Source organism: Podarcis tiliguerta (assembly GCF_965153285.1).
Source record: "Podarcis tiliguerta genome assembly, chromosome: 1".
NCBI lineage: Eukaryota > Metazoa > Chordata > Lepidosauria > Squamata > Lacertidae > Podarcis > Podarcis tiliguerta.
The window spans coordinates 85315873-85328085 of NC_139534.1; the positions used below are offsets into that span (position 1 = coordinate 85315873).

Here is a 12213-nt window from a genome sequence, read left to right on the forward strand (position 1 = left end):
AAAGTTAATAACTCCTCACCCACCCCATGCCTCCAGCAAGTGCTTCACAAAATGTCCCTGGGCCTCATTGCCTGTTGACAAGGAATAGTAGCTTTTGAAACTAGTTGAGGTTACAAAAACAAAGGCTATAGCCTTCTGCCTCATTGTGACACTAAGCTTCCTATTCCCTCATGGCACCTAAATCTTGGAAGGAACTGGGCTGTTGGTATTTGTCTGGGAGATAGAAATGGAGGAGGCGGTATCAGGGAAGAAGAAACATCCTTGCCAGGCACACTACTGTATTTGTATGGTTCTTAGGGTTGTCCTTTCCAATGTGCTGTTTGCCCTCAGGCCCTGTGTAACGTAACTGGAAATACTGATCTCATATTCAAACACAACTTTAACGTTTATATCCTGCCTTTCCTCCAAGGAGCTGAAGGTGAAATACATGGTTCTCTTCTTGGCCATTTTATGTTCACAACAACCCTGTGAGGTAGGTTAGGGAGAGAGCGAGAGCTATTAGCCCAAGCACCCCAGTAAACTTCATGGCAGAGTGGGGATTTTAACATTGGTATCTGAGGTCCTAATCTGGCATTCTAACCACATTCTAACCACTATACCATAGGGACTCTCTTTGTAATCTCTGTGTTGCTTTTTGGACAACAGTGGCAGATTTCAGGTTTGGAGATTTCCAGAGTCTGTCAGCTGGAAAAGTCACACAGTATAGGAATGTGAACCCACAGAAAACTCTTTCTTTAGTGTACAGCATGGTTTCCTACCTTTTTTGTCTCACAGATCACTTGAAAATTGTTGAGGTTCTTGGGGGACTGCTTAATTATTTATCTGCCTATTGTAGCAAGTGTGGTGCAATGTTCTGGATGCTGAGTGATTAAGAAATAAAAGAAGTGATATAAATGCAATTTAAAAACCAGAATTAACATTTATTACGATGGCTGTGCCATCTTTTATCTTCAACTACAAATCCACAGACACACCATGACCACAGTTCAGGAATCCCTTGGTGTATAGTTCTTGTGTGCGCTGACAAGTGACCTGATACCAGTGATTTCCATGACTGGAAGATTTGTGATGGCTAACATAATCTAGGCTCCAAGAGTGCCACAAGTAGAAAGGAAGAGCTAAAAGTGCACTTTTTTTTTTTCCATTTTATTGAAACAAAACTAAGAGGCTCACATAGTCAAACAGAAACAATAGCTATGCAAAACAGTAGTAGACTTTATTTGCGTAGCCGACAGGCCATAGCATCAAAGGACAAACACCAACAAAAATACATTACAAATATGGTTACCATAAAATCTTGTGACCTATTAAAACCCTAGGTAAATTAATAATCTCAGTACTTAAAACTTGGCAGAGGTAATAAAATAATAATAATAATAAAACATAATGATAATAATCATAAGATCCTAGGCAAGGAATCCGGGTGACGACACTGGTGTCATTCAGATAACAGCTCTCAGTCTCATTGCTCTCTCGATAAATTTGGCAACCTTCTCTGTTGTCGAGCTGTTCTGGTTGGCTAGGAGTGAGAACAATTTGGCTTCACAAGAGCGGCCCGGGATGGCAGATAGGAGCGGCGTAATGGTCTCGTCCCTGAGATCTTTATATAGGGAGCAAGACAAGAGAACGTGTGACACCGTCTCTACATAGCCAGCTCCACAGGGGCAGAGCCGGTTCTCGAATGGAATTTTTTTATATCTACCTTCAAGAACAGCTGAGGGTAACATATTTAGTCTGGCCAGTGTAACGGCCCGTCTGAGTTTTGGGATGGTTAAGGTAGACAAATAAGGTGCCCGAAAATCAAAGTGGGAGGGGGGCAGATAAGCGTACCAAGCACTAAATTTCTTAATATAGGCCAGATTATTCTGCTGCTCAATATCCTTCATGCGCTGATCAATAATGGTTTTTGCCTTGGGGAGACCCATTTTCAGGAGATGCTGTGCTTGTAGGCCACATGTAAGTAGTTTTTGATGCACTACTTTGGACCACCGACTTCTATGAGCATCTCGTGCTACTAGAGGTAGTAGTCCGGATGGGTTTAAATTTAAGCGAAGCCAATAGTTGAATGTTCTTAACCAGGTTTCTTAACCGGCGTAATGGTCTCATCCCTGAGATCTTTATATAGGGAGCAAGACAAGAGAACGTGTGACACCGTCTCTACATAGCCAGCTCCACAGGGGCAGAGCCGGTTCGACGGAGAGGAGGCCAGTCTCCAGCCGTAGGGCCGCATTTGGTTCGCATGGTGGAACGGCTAGAATCTGTCTTAAGAATTTAGACTGGAGCGTTTCAAGTGGACGGCAATGATTTCCCGTCCAGATTTGGGCCCCGTAGAGTAATTGCGCCAAGGGTTTTGCTTGAAAGACCTCCAGAGCTGCTGGGATATGTCCGCCCCCCTTCGTAAAGTAAAAGCGAGACAGTATTTTGGCGCTTTGAGATGCTTTTTCCCTAGCATATTTATGATGGGCCTTCCAGGCCCCTGTTGACTGGAAAACTACTCCGAGGTATTTGAAAATTTTGACCTGTGCTATTGGCTGATTGTCCATCTCCCATTTGTGATGTCTGTGTCTCCTAGCAAAGGCCATGACTTTGGTTTTTTGGTGATTAACCACCAGTTGATCTCTCCTGCAGTAGGCTGAGAATTTTCTTAGTAGCCTTTTGAGGCCTACTTTAGTTCGTGATAAGAGAACCGCGTCGTCCGCATAGAGGAGCGCTGAAATTGATTTTTCGGCCAGTTTGGGGGCATGAAACTCCGGGGATGTTAGGTATTTGACCATGTCATTTATGTATAAATTAAATAAGGCTGGGGCTAAAATGCAGCCCTGCTTGACTCCTTTGGTGGCTGGTAAAGGGCCAATTAGTGCGCTGACAAGTGACCTGATACCAATGATTTCCATGACTGGAAGATTTGTGATGGCTAACATAATCTAGGCTCCAAGAGTGCCACAGGTAGAAAGGAAGAGCTAAAAGTGCACTGCAGAGCAGATAACTCAAGCAGGTGAGCTTAGCCACGGGCTGATAGAAATACACATACATGCACACACCATTAGTGTACATGGGATTTTTACAAAGTATAGGCAATATATTATTGAGGAGTTATTTAGAAGACTTTATAGAAAGCTGAGACTGAGACTAATCCTGAAGACAACTAGGGAATCCATGGCAGAAATCTCAAAAAGTATGCAGAAACATTTGCTCAAGAAAGTAAGCCAAGTCACATATATATTTCACCATGGATTCATGCAAACACTATCTCCTTTAAACACTGGAGAGAATGGGAAGACAGAGTATTGCTCGCTTGCGCGCTCTCTCTCTCTCTGAGGCAGACAGTAATTTTAAAAGGAATTTGGCCTTACTAGGCCAGCTAAGGCTGAACCTCACTGCTTTGGGGGCTGCTTTCATGGGGCCCATGTTGCCACTGGGACAAGTGCTCACTGGCTGCAGTTATGTTGCTGGTCCAGTCTCAGACCAAGCCATTTCAGGAGAAGCTGGAGGGACCAGCAGATCTAATGCCCCAATGCTACCCCAGTTGCAGGTAGGCAGCTGATGGGGGATGGCTAGCAAGTCCTCACTACTACTACTACTACTGCCACTGCCTGAAGCCCCAGTTTCTGGGCTGAGCTGACCACAAATGCTGTTTGCCTTCCTTCTTGCTACAGCTTGAATCTAGTTTTGCACATGCAGGCCAGCAGTGTACACGTGCTTCTGGGATTCCCCTTGCCAAGTATGAACGCCTCTCAAGGTACCCTTGCACAGAATGAACATAATTAAAAAGAGGAGAAGCAAGGGCTAAAATTGCACACAATTATCAGCTATGCTGGGGGTGCTCCAAACACCCAGGGATGGGTAGTTCTATTGTGACCTACTTGAAATTGGGCTGATCTGTAGTCTGCCTGCCCATATTCCTAGGCATTCTCCCATAATATGGCGGTTGATGGCTCTAAAAGTTAAATCAATGGATAACCAAACTAGAATGCATTGTATGTTTGTTGTTTGTTTTGACCATCACGGTCATATCAACCAAATGCACTGTGTATAAATGAATTCATGTTTTCCCTGAATAAACTTTCATTTTGTTTCACAATGTTTGTGAACTTTGCCATGGATAGTTAGAAATTTGGGCCTAAGTCCACAGAAATCTCTCTTTGCTGATTCTTTCCTCTTTTTTTATATGGTGGTGAATTTTGAGGTTACAAAGGCCCTGTGATATCTATCTATCTATCTATCTATCTATCTATCTATCTATCTAAGTTAAACTCGCTCATCTGTGATTTTTTTTTAATTGTTCTAATTGGTCACCTCTTTCTGAATAGAAACATGTGGTTATGGTAGCAGCTATTCTGTATTAAATATAGTGGTAAACCCATAAACTTAAAATCAGCCTTATAAAGGCTACTTACTACCAGGTGAATGTTTAAGTACAAGGCTGGATAAAACTCTTGTAGGAGCAAGCGTGAGAATCTGGGTCCACTTGATCTGCTTCTGGGTCAATAGTATCCAGTAACTCGACGCACTGCTGATTTTCTACCTTCTGCCCAGAGATTTCTATAGAAAGCAAGTGCACCAGTGGTGTGGATGGGTTGTACGTAAAATATTTCAGTGGGTATAGCCTATATTTTGTCAGAGCACAACATAAATCCAGCATGAATTGATGACTTGGAAATTATACTAAACATACCTTGCCCAAACCTGAATTACAGGTCTAGCTGTGGTGGGGTTTATGTAGAATATTTAGAGGAGCTTAGATTCAAGAGAAATATTCCTTTTTCTCTTTCTCATTTGAGAAGTATCAGACTCTCCCTTCCTATCCTTGCAGTTCAGCTGCCCTATCTTACACGACTGAGAAAAACCAGGGCACCTGTAATTGCTGGAACAGGAATGGAAGCATTGATGAAGCATTTCTGTCTGGGGCTGTGGTAACTCTGAAGCTCATGTTACACCATCTATGTCTTAGTGAGGGGCACTGCTTGTTAATGAATGCCAGCCTTTTCCTTGTGATCCTTGATGATCAAATTAGCATGCAAGTAATTAGGTCTTGTATACCTACATCCTGAAACGTTAATATTTTTTTAAAAAAAAGCTGTTAAATCTGATCGAAACTTGGATGCTAATTGATTGCTTGGGGGCAATGGCTCTTCATAGCTGGCATTTTGTAGGCTTCTGGTTTTAAGCATTTGGGGTTATGTAGCACTTAAATTCAATTCACAGGTACAGGAGACACAACTGGACTGCCCGTAAAGTGTGAATTGGAGATGCTAGTCTTGGCATCACATTTTGGAAGAGCTGAACTTGGATGCATCTCCCTGGTCACTTTCCCTGTGGAGGTGGCAAAAACATTAGTGCTTGATAAAGTGTGAATTGGTTTGGCAGAGGAGAGTGGCGAGGTGTTGAATTCCAGGTGAAAGGAATACAGCCAGCAGACTCAAAATATAGATAAAATCCTGCTGATGAATCCTTCTAGCTGCTAAGGGAAGTGATACCCATTTCAAAGAACTGAATATCATTCTTTATGGCAATGGCAAGGTTTCCCTTTAATATTATAAATTTCAATCTTTTTTTCCCACTTAAAAAACCTGCAAAGTATTCTCAGACACCTTTTCCTTCCAGATCCCATTCTTTTTTATTTAGAAGGTTGAACAAATGCTCCCAAGAGTTGGCTTTTTCCTACACACAGGTTGCTGTGGAACATACTGCTTTGTCAGATGCTCCTAGGAGTAGTACTCTGTGTATGGAAAGCAAGCAGAAGCTGGTCTGACACCTCGTTGTTATGCTGCACAAGTGCCATCTCACTGCGCTGATGGAGGACCTCTGTGTGGGAGGCTATTGGTATAGAAGGGAAGCAGGCTGTAATTTCAGCTTCAAGGGATGTAATTAGAACCCCAGAAGACAGTGCCCTGGTATCTGATTAAGCTGTCGACAATGTGTTATGGCAAATGACTGGGCTCCCTAAAAGTCATAGTGGCTGTTGGCCAACTTTTGTGCGTAACCGTATTAGCCCATGTTTAAATGGCAAGCTTTAGTGAAGTTGCCGTTGTGACATCTATGTGAAAAAATCGGCAAAAATGCAAGAGGTTAAAAATCTATTTGGTGGGAGGCCGAGGCAAAAGTGTGTCCTTGTGCGAATGTGGCCTGTGCTTTCTCTTTCTAGGTCAAATTATGCACCTGGTCCTGACAGGCATCCCACTGTGCCCCAACAAATCTGTCCCTAGAGTTTCCTCAGCTCTAGAATTAGCCAGACATGTGGTCCCTTGATCACTTAGAGGTCACTAGTGAAGGATGCTGAGAGGATATTATGTGTGTCGCCTTCATTCGACTCCATGCTGGTTGAGAACTATGTAGTCATGAGGGGCAGGATGTGGTGTATTTACCTGAAAAGCAGTTAAATTGGCCCTTTATATAAATCTGTGGATGACTTGGCTGCATTTTATCCCTGAATGCAAGGTGAATAAAGGGATGTCTGGAACCATCTATTAAAAGCTGCACTTGGAGGATTTGGTTTGCAGCTGATTTTTCTTTCTCTCCAGATTAAACCCGAAACATCATTGTAGTCCTTGAGGGATGGAAAGGATAATTGCTGCTTTCCTCCTTTGATAAATTTGATCCCTGCTTTCCTCTAGAACAGTGATTCTCAACCCTCCCCTCCAATCCCCTGCAGACTGCTTGAAAATTGCAGGCAGTCTCAGTGGACCACTTAATTCCCCCCCCCCCCCCCGTTCTACATATCAAAGAATGTACATTACTCAGATTTTAATAACTCTGGTCTTGTCCTTCTAATGAGATGAATGTGCATTTTCCGTGAGCAAAGTTCTGTGAAGTTCTCAGTCATCAGAAAAAACATACCAAGTGCTGGGCCGAGTTTGGTTCTTCTTGACTGCTCTGAAAAGTGCTTGAAAGGTGGATTACTTTTTACCTTATTTGTGGGCATGATGTGCTAATTTCTTACTAGAGCTTTCTGGAGTGGTGCTGTGCTGACCCCCATTATGTTTCCCCCCCGTCAGAATAATTATTAATTTCCAGTGTCTACTATCTAAGGGTGGAATTAACATAGTACTGAGTGTGCATGGGAAATAAGATCTGCTCACACAATGAGGCTCTTCCTCTTGTGACCTCTCTTGTGTTCCCTAAATCTGTTCTGGGGGTTCCCCAACCCTCCAGATAAGGTTTTGGGGGCCCAGAGGGTAGAGAGGTGCAGCTTTGCACGAGCAGACCCTGCTGCATGCATGCTGCAACTTCCCACCCCAAGGCTAACTTCAGAGAAGCGCACCCTCCAGCAAGGTTGGTCTACCTTTGCTCTTTCATCTCATTGGAGTCCCTTTCGTTAGAAAGAGTGTTAAAACCATTCTAGTTTACACGTGACTCTCAGGCAGGATGTGAGCTGGAGGGTGAAAGCAACAAGTTTCTGTTTGCAATACGGTGACAGCTGTCGTTCAGCGTGTCTGTCTGAACTTCTTCTAGAATACCACCCCTAATAGCATATGGAGACTCTATAAACTCCTATGAGGGAGGAGGGTCTACACGGAAAATAAAATTTGGGAAAGGGAGAATGTGTGTTATCACTTTGTGCCAGTATGGAGGATAATTGCTTTCTTTAAAAACTGTACTAAGTAGGGAGAGGCAGTATACTTCATTTCCCAGGTGATCCTTGGTGCTGACCATTAGCCAAAAGGAACCCACGTATTGGTTGATTTCCTTCCATATATTCTGAACAGATGTAGTGGGATGTTGGCCTCTTAGTTGGAAACTTACCCTGCTTTGCCACATGAATCATCCAGTCCTTGGTTTTAATAAGATGTGTCCATAAGGGTTTTTTTGGTGTGTTTTTTTAAAAGTCAAACTACATAATTCACCCCCTTAAAATCCTGAGATGAGCCTCAGAATTATGAAGCATGAAAGTGTTATAGAAGTTTTGCCAACTTCTGGTAACAAGCTTTTCAAATGAAGCCTGCTCATTTTCATAATTCCACAGCTCTTAGCAGGAAACGTCATCCTTCTTCTTTTCGACAATAAGCTGTGATAATTAAAATTAAGTTTTAGTTGGCTAACTGAGGAGGTCTAGTTTTAATTGGAGCTTTGAATTTAGGTCCCACTTGTTCATTTTTAGGCTATTTCAGTTCTGATGTGTTACTATAATAGGAAATGAAAAAGAAGGAAAGGTCACCTTTGATTTTTCTTTTTAAAACAGTGAGTGATAGCAAGTTATGTCATACTTCCTTCAGGATCTCAAAATCCCTATATTCAAATATACTTAGCTAAAAGGCAGCAGACTAATTAAATTCCTTAATTGGTTGACTGTCCTAATTCCTCCACCCCCCCCCAACTCTGGAACAGAGTGTGATGGAATTGGTGCAGGTCCATATGGGTTTCTTTCAGCACTTGCATGCACTTTCCCCTTTCTAGCAGAGTCTGCTTTTACCAGGACCACTGTGTGGGGAAGATGACGAGCAAGGGTGGCATAAAAAAGGCACCCAGAGGCTTTATTGATGTGTTAAGTGTAGCAGCTAGCTATACATACTTGAGTGATTTGACATATAGGGGAAAACTTAGGTATGCTGTTTCATTTACTGGAGGGAGGGGAGTAGAGGAGCTGGGTGTGAAAGCCATAAAAGGAGAGCACATCTGAGGTAGTTTACACATGGTTTACGTTTGCATTTTGGAATGGCTGCTGACATGAGGATTGGTGAGTTGGTGAGTATTAGACAGTAGCTGTTCCCAGCTGCAAGCTTTTCTACTAGCAATCACTCAGGTCACAGACCATTTGGGTTAAATATTAGGTATGTATGATGGTTATGGGATGCGGGTGGCGCCATGGTCTAAACCAGAGAGCCTAGGGCTTGCCGATCGGAAGGTCGGCGGTTCGAATCCGATGGGGTGAGCTCCTGTGGCTCGGTCCCTGCTCCTGCCAACCTAGCAGTTCGAAAGCATGTCAAAGTGCAAGTAGATAAATAGGTACCGCTCCGGCGGGAAGGTAAACGGTGTTTCCGTGCGCTGCTCTGGTTTGCCAGAAGCAGCTTAGTCATACTGGCCACATGACCTGGAAGCTGTATGCTGGCTCCCTCGGCCAGTAAAGCAAAATGAGTGCCGCAACCCCAGAGTCGTTTGCGACTGGATCTAACAGTCAGGGGTCCCTTTACCTTTATGATGGTTATGGATTTTGTAGGCCCATATGAATGCGTGGGCTGGTACTAGAACCAGCAGGCTGTAGCAGTAATAGGCTAGTGGTAAATTTTACCACTTTTGCCTTGAGGTCTTTTCAGGGACATTTTAAAGTGTATTGTTGGGGTGGGCAGGCAAGGGCTCATGAGGCAGGTTTGGAGCATTCCAAGTGACATTTTTGAGCAATTCAAGACTTGAATCACATGAAGAAGATTCAGACATAAATACATTCCAGGCGCAGAACACATCCATGCACTGTCTGCCTTTCCCCCTGTCTCCACATGTCTCCAATTCCACCTCTCACATACTGACCATCCCTAGATTTTCTGACCTGTTTACCTTTGCTGAGCACCGGCGTGTAAACTCATTGGCTTTTAAATGTTTACTTGCAAGGGGTTGCTCTACTCGCTCAACCTCTAAGCAAAGGCAACACCGCAAGTTCATGCAATGGCAAGTTCAGGAAGTGCAGACAACTGTGGCACCACCTTTGCATATACTGTGCAGTATACATGTTTGGTCAGGGATCAATCTTGCTTCAGGCAAGTTGTCAGAAGAGACAGCTGGGCCAGATATGAGATGGTGACAGGACAGTTTTGTGGTAGGTCTTATTCCTTCTTTGGTCATTACCTTCTTTATCAAAGAGCTGCTGTCTGAAATTCTGGAAAGGTGCTGCCAGTCTATGTAGACAGTATTGAATGAGATCAGGGTTTCCCAAATTTGGGGCTCCAGCTGTTTTTGGACTACATTTCCCATCATCCCTGACTACTGGTCCGGCTAGCTAGGGGTGATGGGAGTTGCAGTCCAACAACAGCTGGAGACCCAAGCTTGGGTAACCTAGATGGACCAATACGCTATGTCAGGTTAAGGCAGATTCCTGTCAAATAATATTATTATTATTACCACAGTAAGGTATTTAAAGCCTATCTACATTTTTTTTCTGGAGCCGCAGCTGTGTACTACCAGGCAGTTATACAAAGCTATCTCTGCCAGAAACTGTATGTCTTGGGACTTGGCTAGGTTCTTGTCTTACCTCACACAATAGATTTGCTGCCTTACCTGAAATGCAAATCCATATTTGCTCCAGGGTGATTCCCAACATCCCTAGGAATTTCCACTTGCCTCTCCCTTTGCTAAATTCCACACAAATCTAAATGTCTGTGCTTTAGTTTTGTCCCCCTTGGGCTATGATGGTAGTTAGAAGAAGTGTTTGCTTTCTATGAAAAAGCTACTGCGCATTTTGGAATGCCAGAAGGAAGTTAGTGACTCCTCCCCCACCATACAGAAGTGGTCTATTAACAGCATGATAGATCTGAAAGCACATGAAGCCACTACTTTGACCATCTTGAAACCACTTGTGCACACCTTCGGTTCTCTGATGGAAGAAATATGGGATATAAATATAGAAACATTAACCAATAATTGTTTAGGAGATAGCTAGACTCTGAGGCAGATGGAGACAGGTGCCTTTTTTTAGCAGCAGCGCTTGCTGTAGATTTTGAAGGGAGCAGCTTAACCCATTATAGTCTCACTAAAATGAGAGAAGCAGCACTTTTTGAAATTCTGTGCAACTGTTTTAAAGTATAATGACCTACTCCCATACTGAATCTGGCAACTCTTAGACCACATAGGTGGGTGGGGAGACATAGCTTTGCAAATACATTTTTTCCTATCCATGGCATGCCTGCTTCCATAGTCCCTCCTTGCCAAGTTTGTTACTCTTTCCACTGATAGAGCAGGGGGCTAGCCAGAACAGTTATGGCACCAGCAGCCCTTTTAAAGGGCGGGGGCACTGAGTCAGTTGCCCATGCGTCGCATGTTGAAGGGGAGCTACGTAAACATTGGCATTGCTACCAACCCGTCCCTTGCTGAATTCCACTAACTTGAGCTCCATAAATCCAGTGGGGAAAATTGCAAAGCAGACTTCACAGCAACCTGAGAAAGTGATGGTTACAACCACAGACAGCTCTCACTCTTGCAGCCCAGCCCAACCATAGTCAGATCTTTGAGGGTGCTCCACTCACTGTCTGTTTCTGGTTGGCCAACACACTTGGAAAGGAGGAGAGGGAACAGTTCTAATTGGACGCTACCAGGAGAGGAAGGAGAAAGGCCAATTAGAACTGCTCTTCTCTGATAGCATCCAGTTGTGAAAGAGAGTGTGTTCACTAGTGCTTCCAAGATGTATGGTGCATGGAGACCCCTTTCCTGACAAATCATATGAAGTTGTCAGTGTTATGATAAGGGTGGTGATGCCAGAAAATATGCAACATGGTGTCTTGAATGGGTACTGAGGAGTTGCATTTATGCATCTGGTTTTTCTCTCTCTTCTTTTCACACATATATATTACCGGTAATTATACACCCCGATTCCAAATAAAGTTTTCCTGGACCCTATGTTGTTTCTTACGTGAAGCTTGAATACTGTAGCATTCTGCAGTATTGTTCTCAAATTTCCAGTTCTGATAACTTTCTGGAATGTAACTTTCTGGAATGTGACTCTAAGCAACAAAGCATGTACACATGCATGGAAAATGCATGGGTGTGATGTAGCAGGTATGAATTACAAGATGTGTTGTATCAATGCACACTGTGTGCATGAATTACAGTGGACCCCAGCAGAGATTCTTGGGCAGCACCAAAAGAAAGCCAAGACATCATTGCAAGTAAATCTAATAAAATTTTGTCTTTGAATTTTACAAACACACAACCTTAACATGCTGCTTCTGATGTGAAAACTAAATGCCTTCAGAAAAAAAAATTATATGCATATTTGGGGGTTTTTAAAGGCTGCTTGGGGTCTTAAAAAAAAAAGAACTGGGTTATCATTGTATGCTTATTGCACAACTCCTGCCTCACAGTAGAAAAACCCCCCAAAAAAGTTGGATGCTGCTGCAACAGTAAAGTCACCCACATCAATGAATGTGCCCACTTGGCAGGAATGAGCAATATAACCTGGTGGCAGCTGCTCTTTGTGCTCTTTTTCTCCTGGTCTTAATATGGAAACAGAAAAGGATGAAAGCATTGGTAGTCTAAGTACATCCTTTCTTCTAATGGGAGAGAGGAATT

General features: G+C 43.2%; 1 protein-coding gene across 9 annotated transcripts in view; it reads left to right on the forward strand.

Annotated features, from left to right (window-relative positions):
* DGKZ (diacylglycerol kinase zeta) overlaps positions 1 to 12213 on the forward strand; it is a 141950-nt gene that overhangs the window by 35058 nt on the left and 94679 nt on the right. The gene's annotated exons all lie outside the window — the stretch shown is intronic.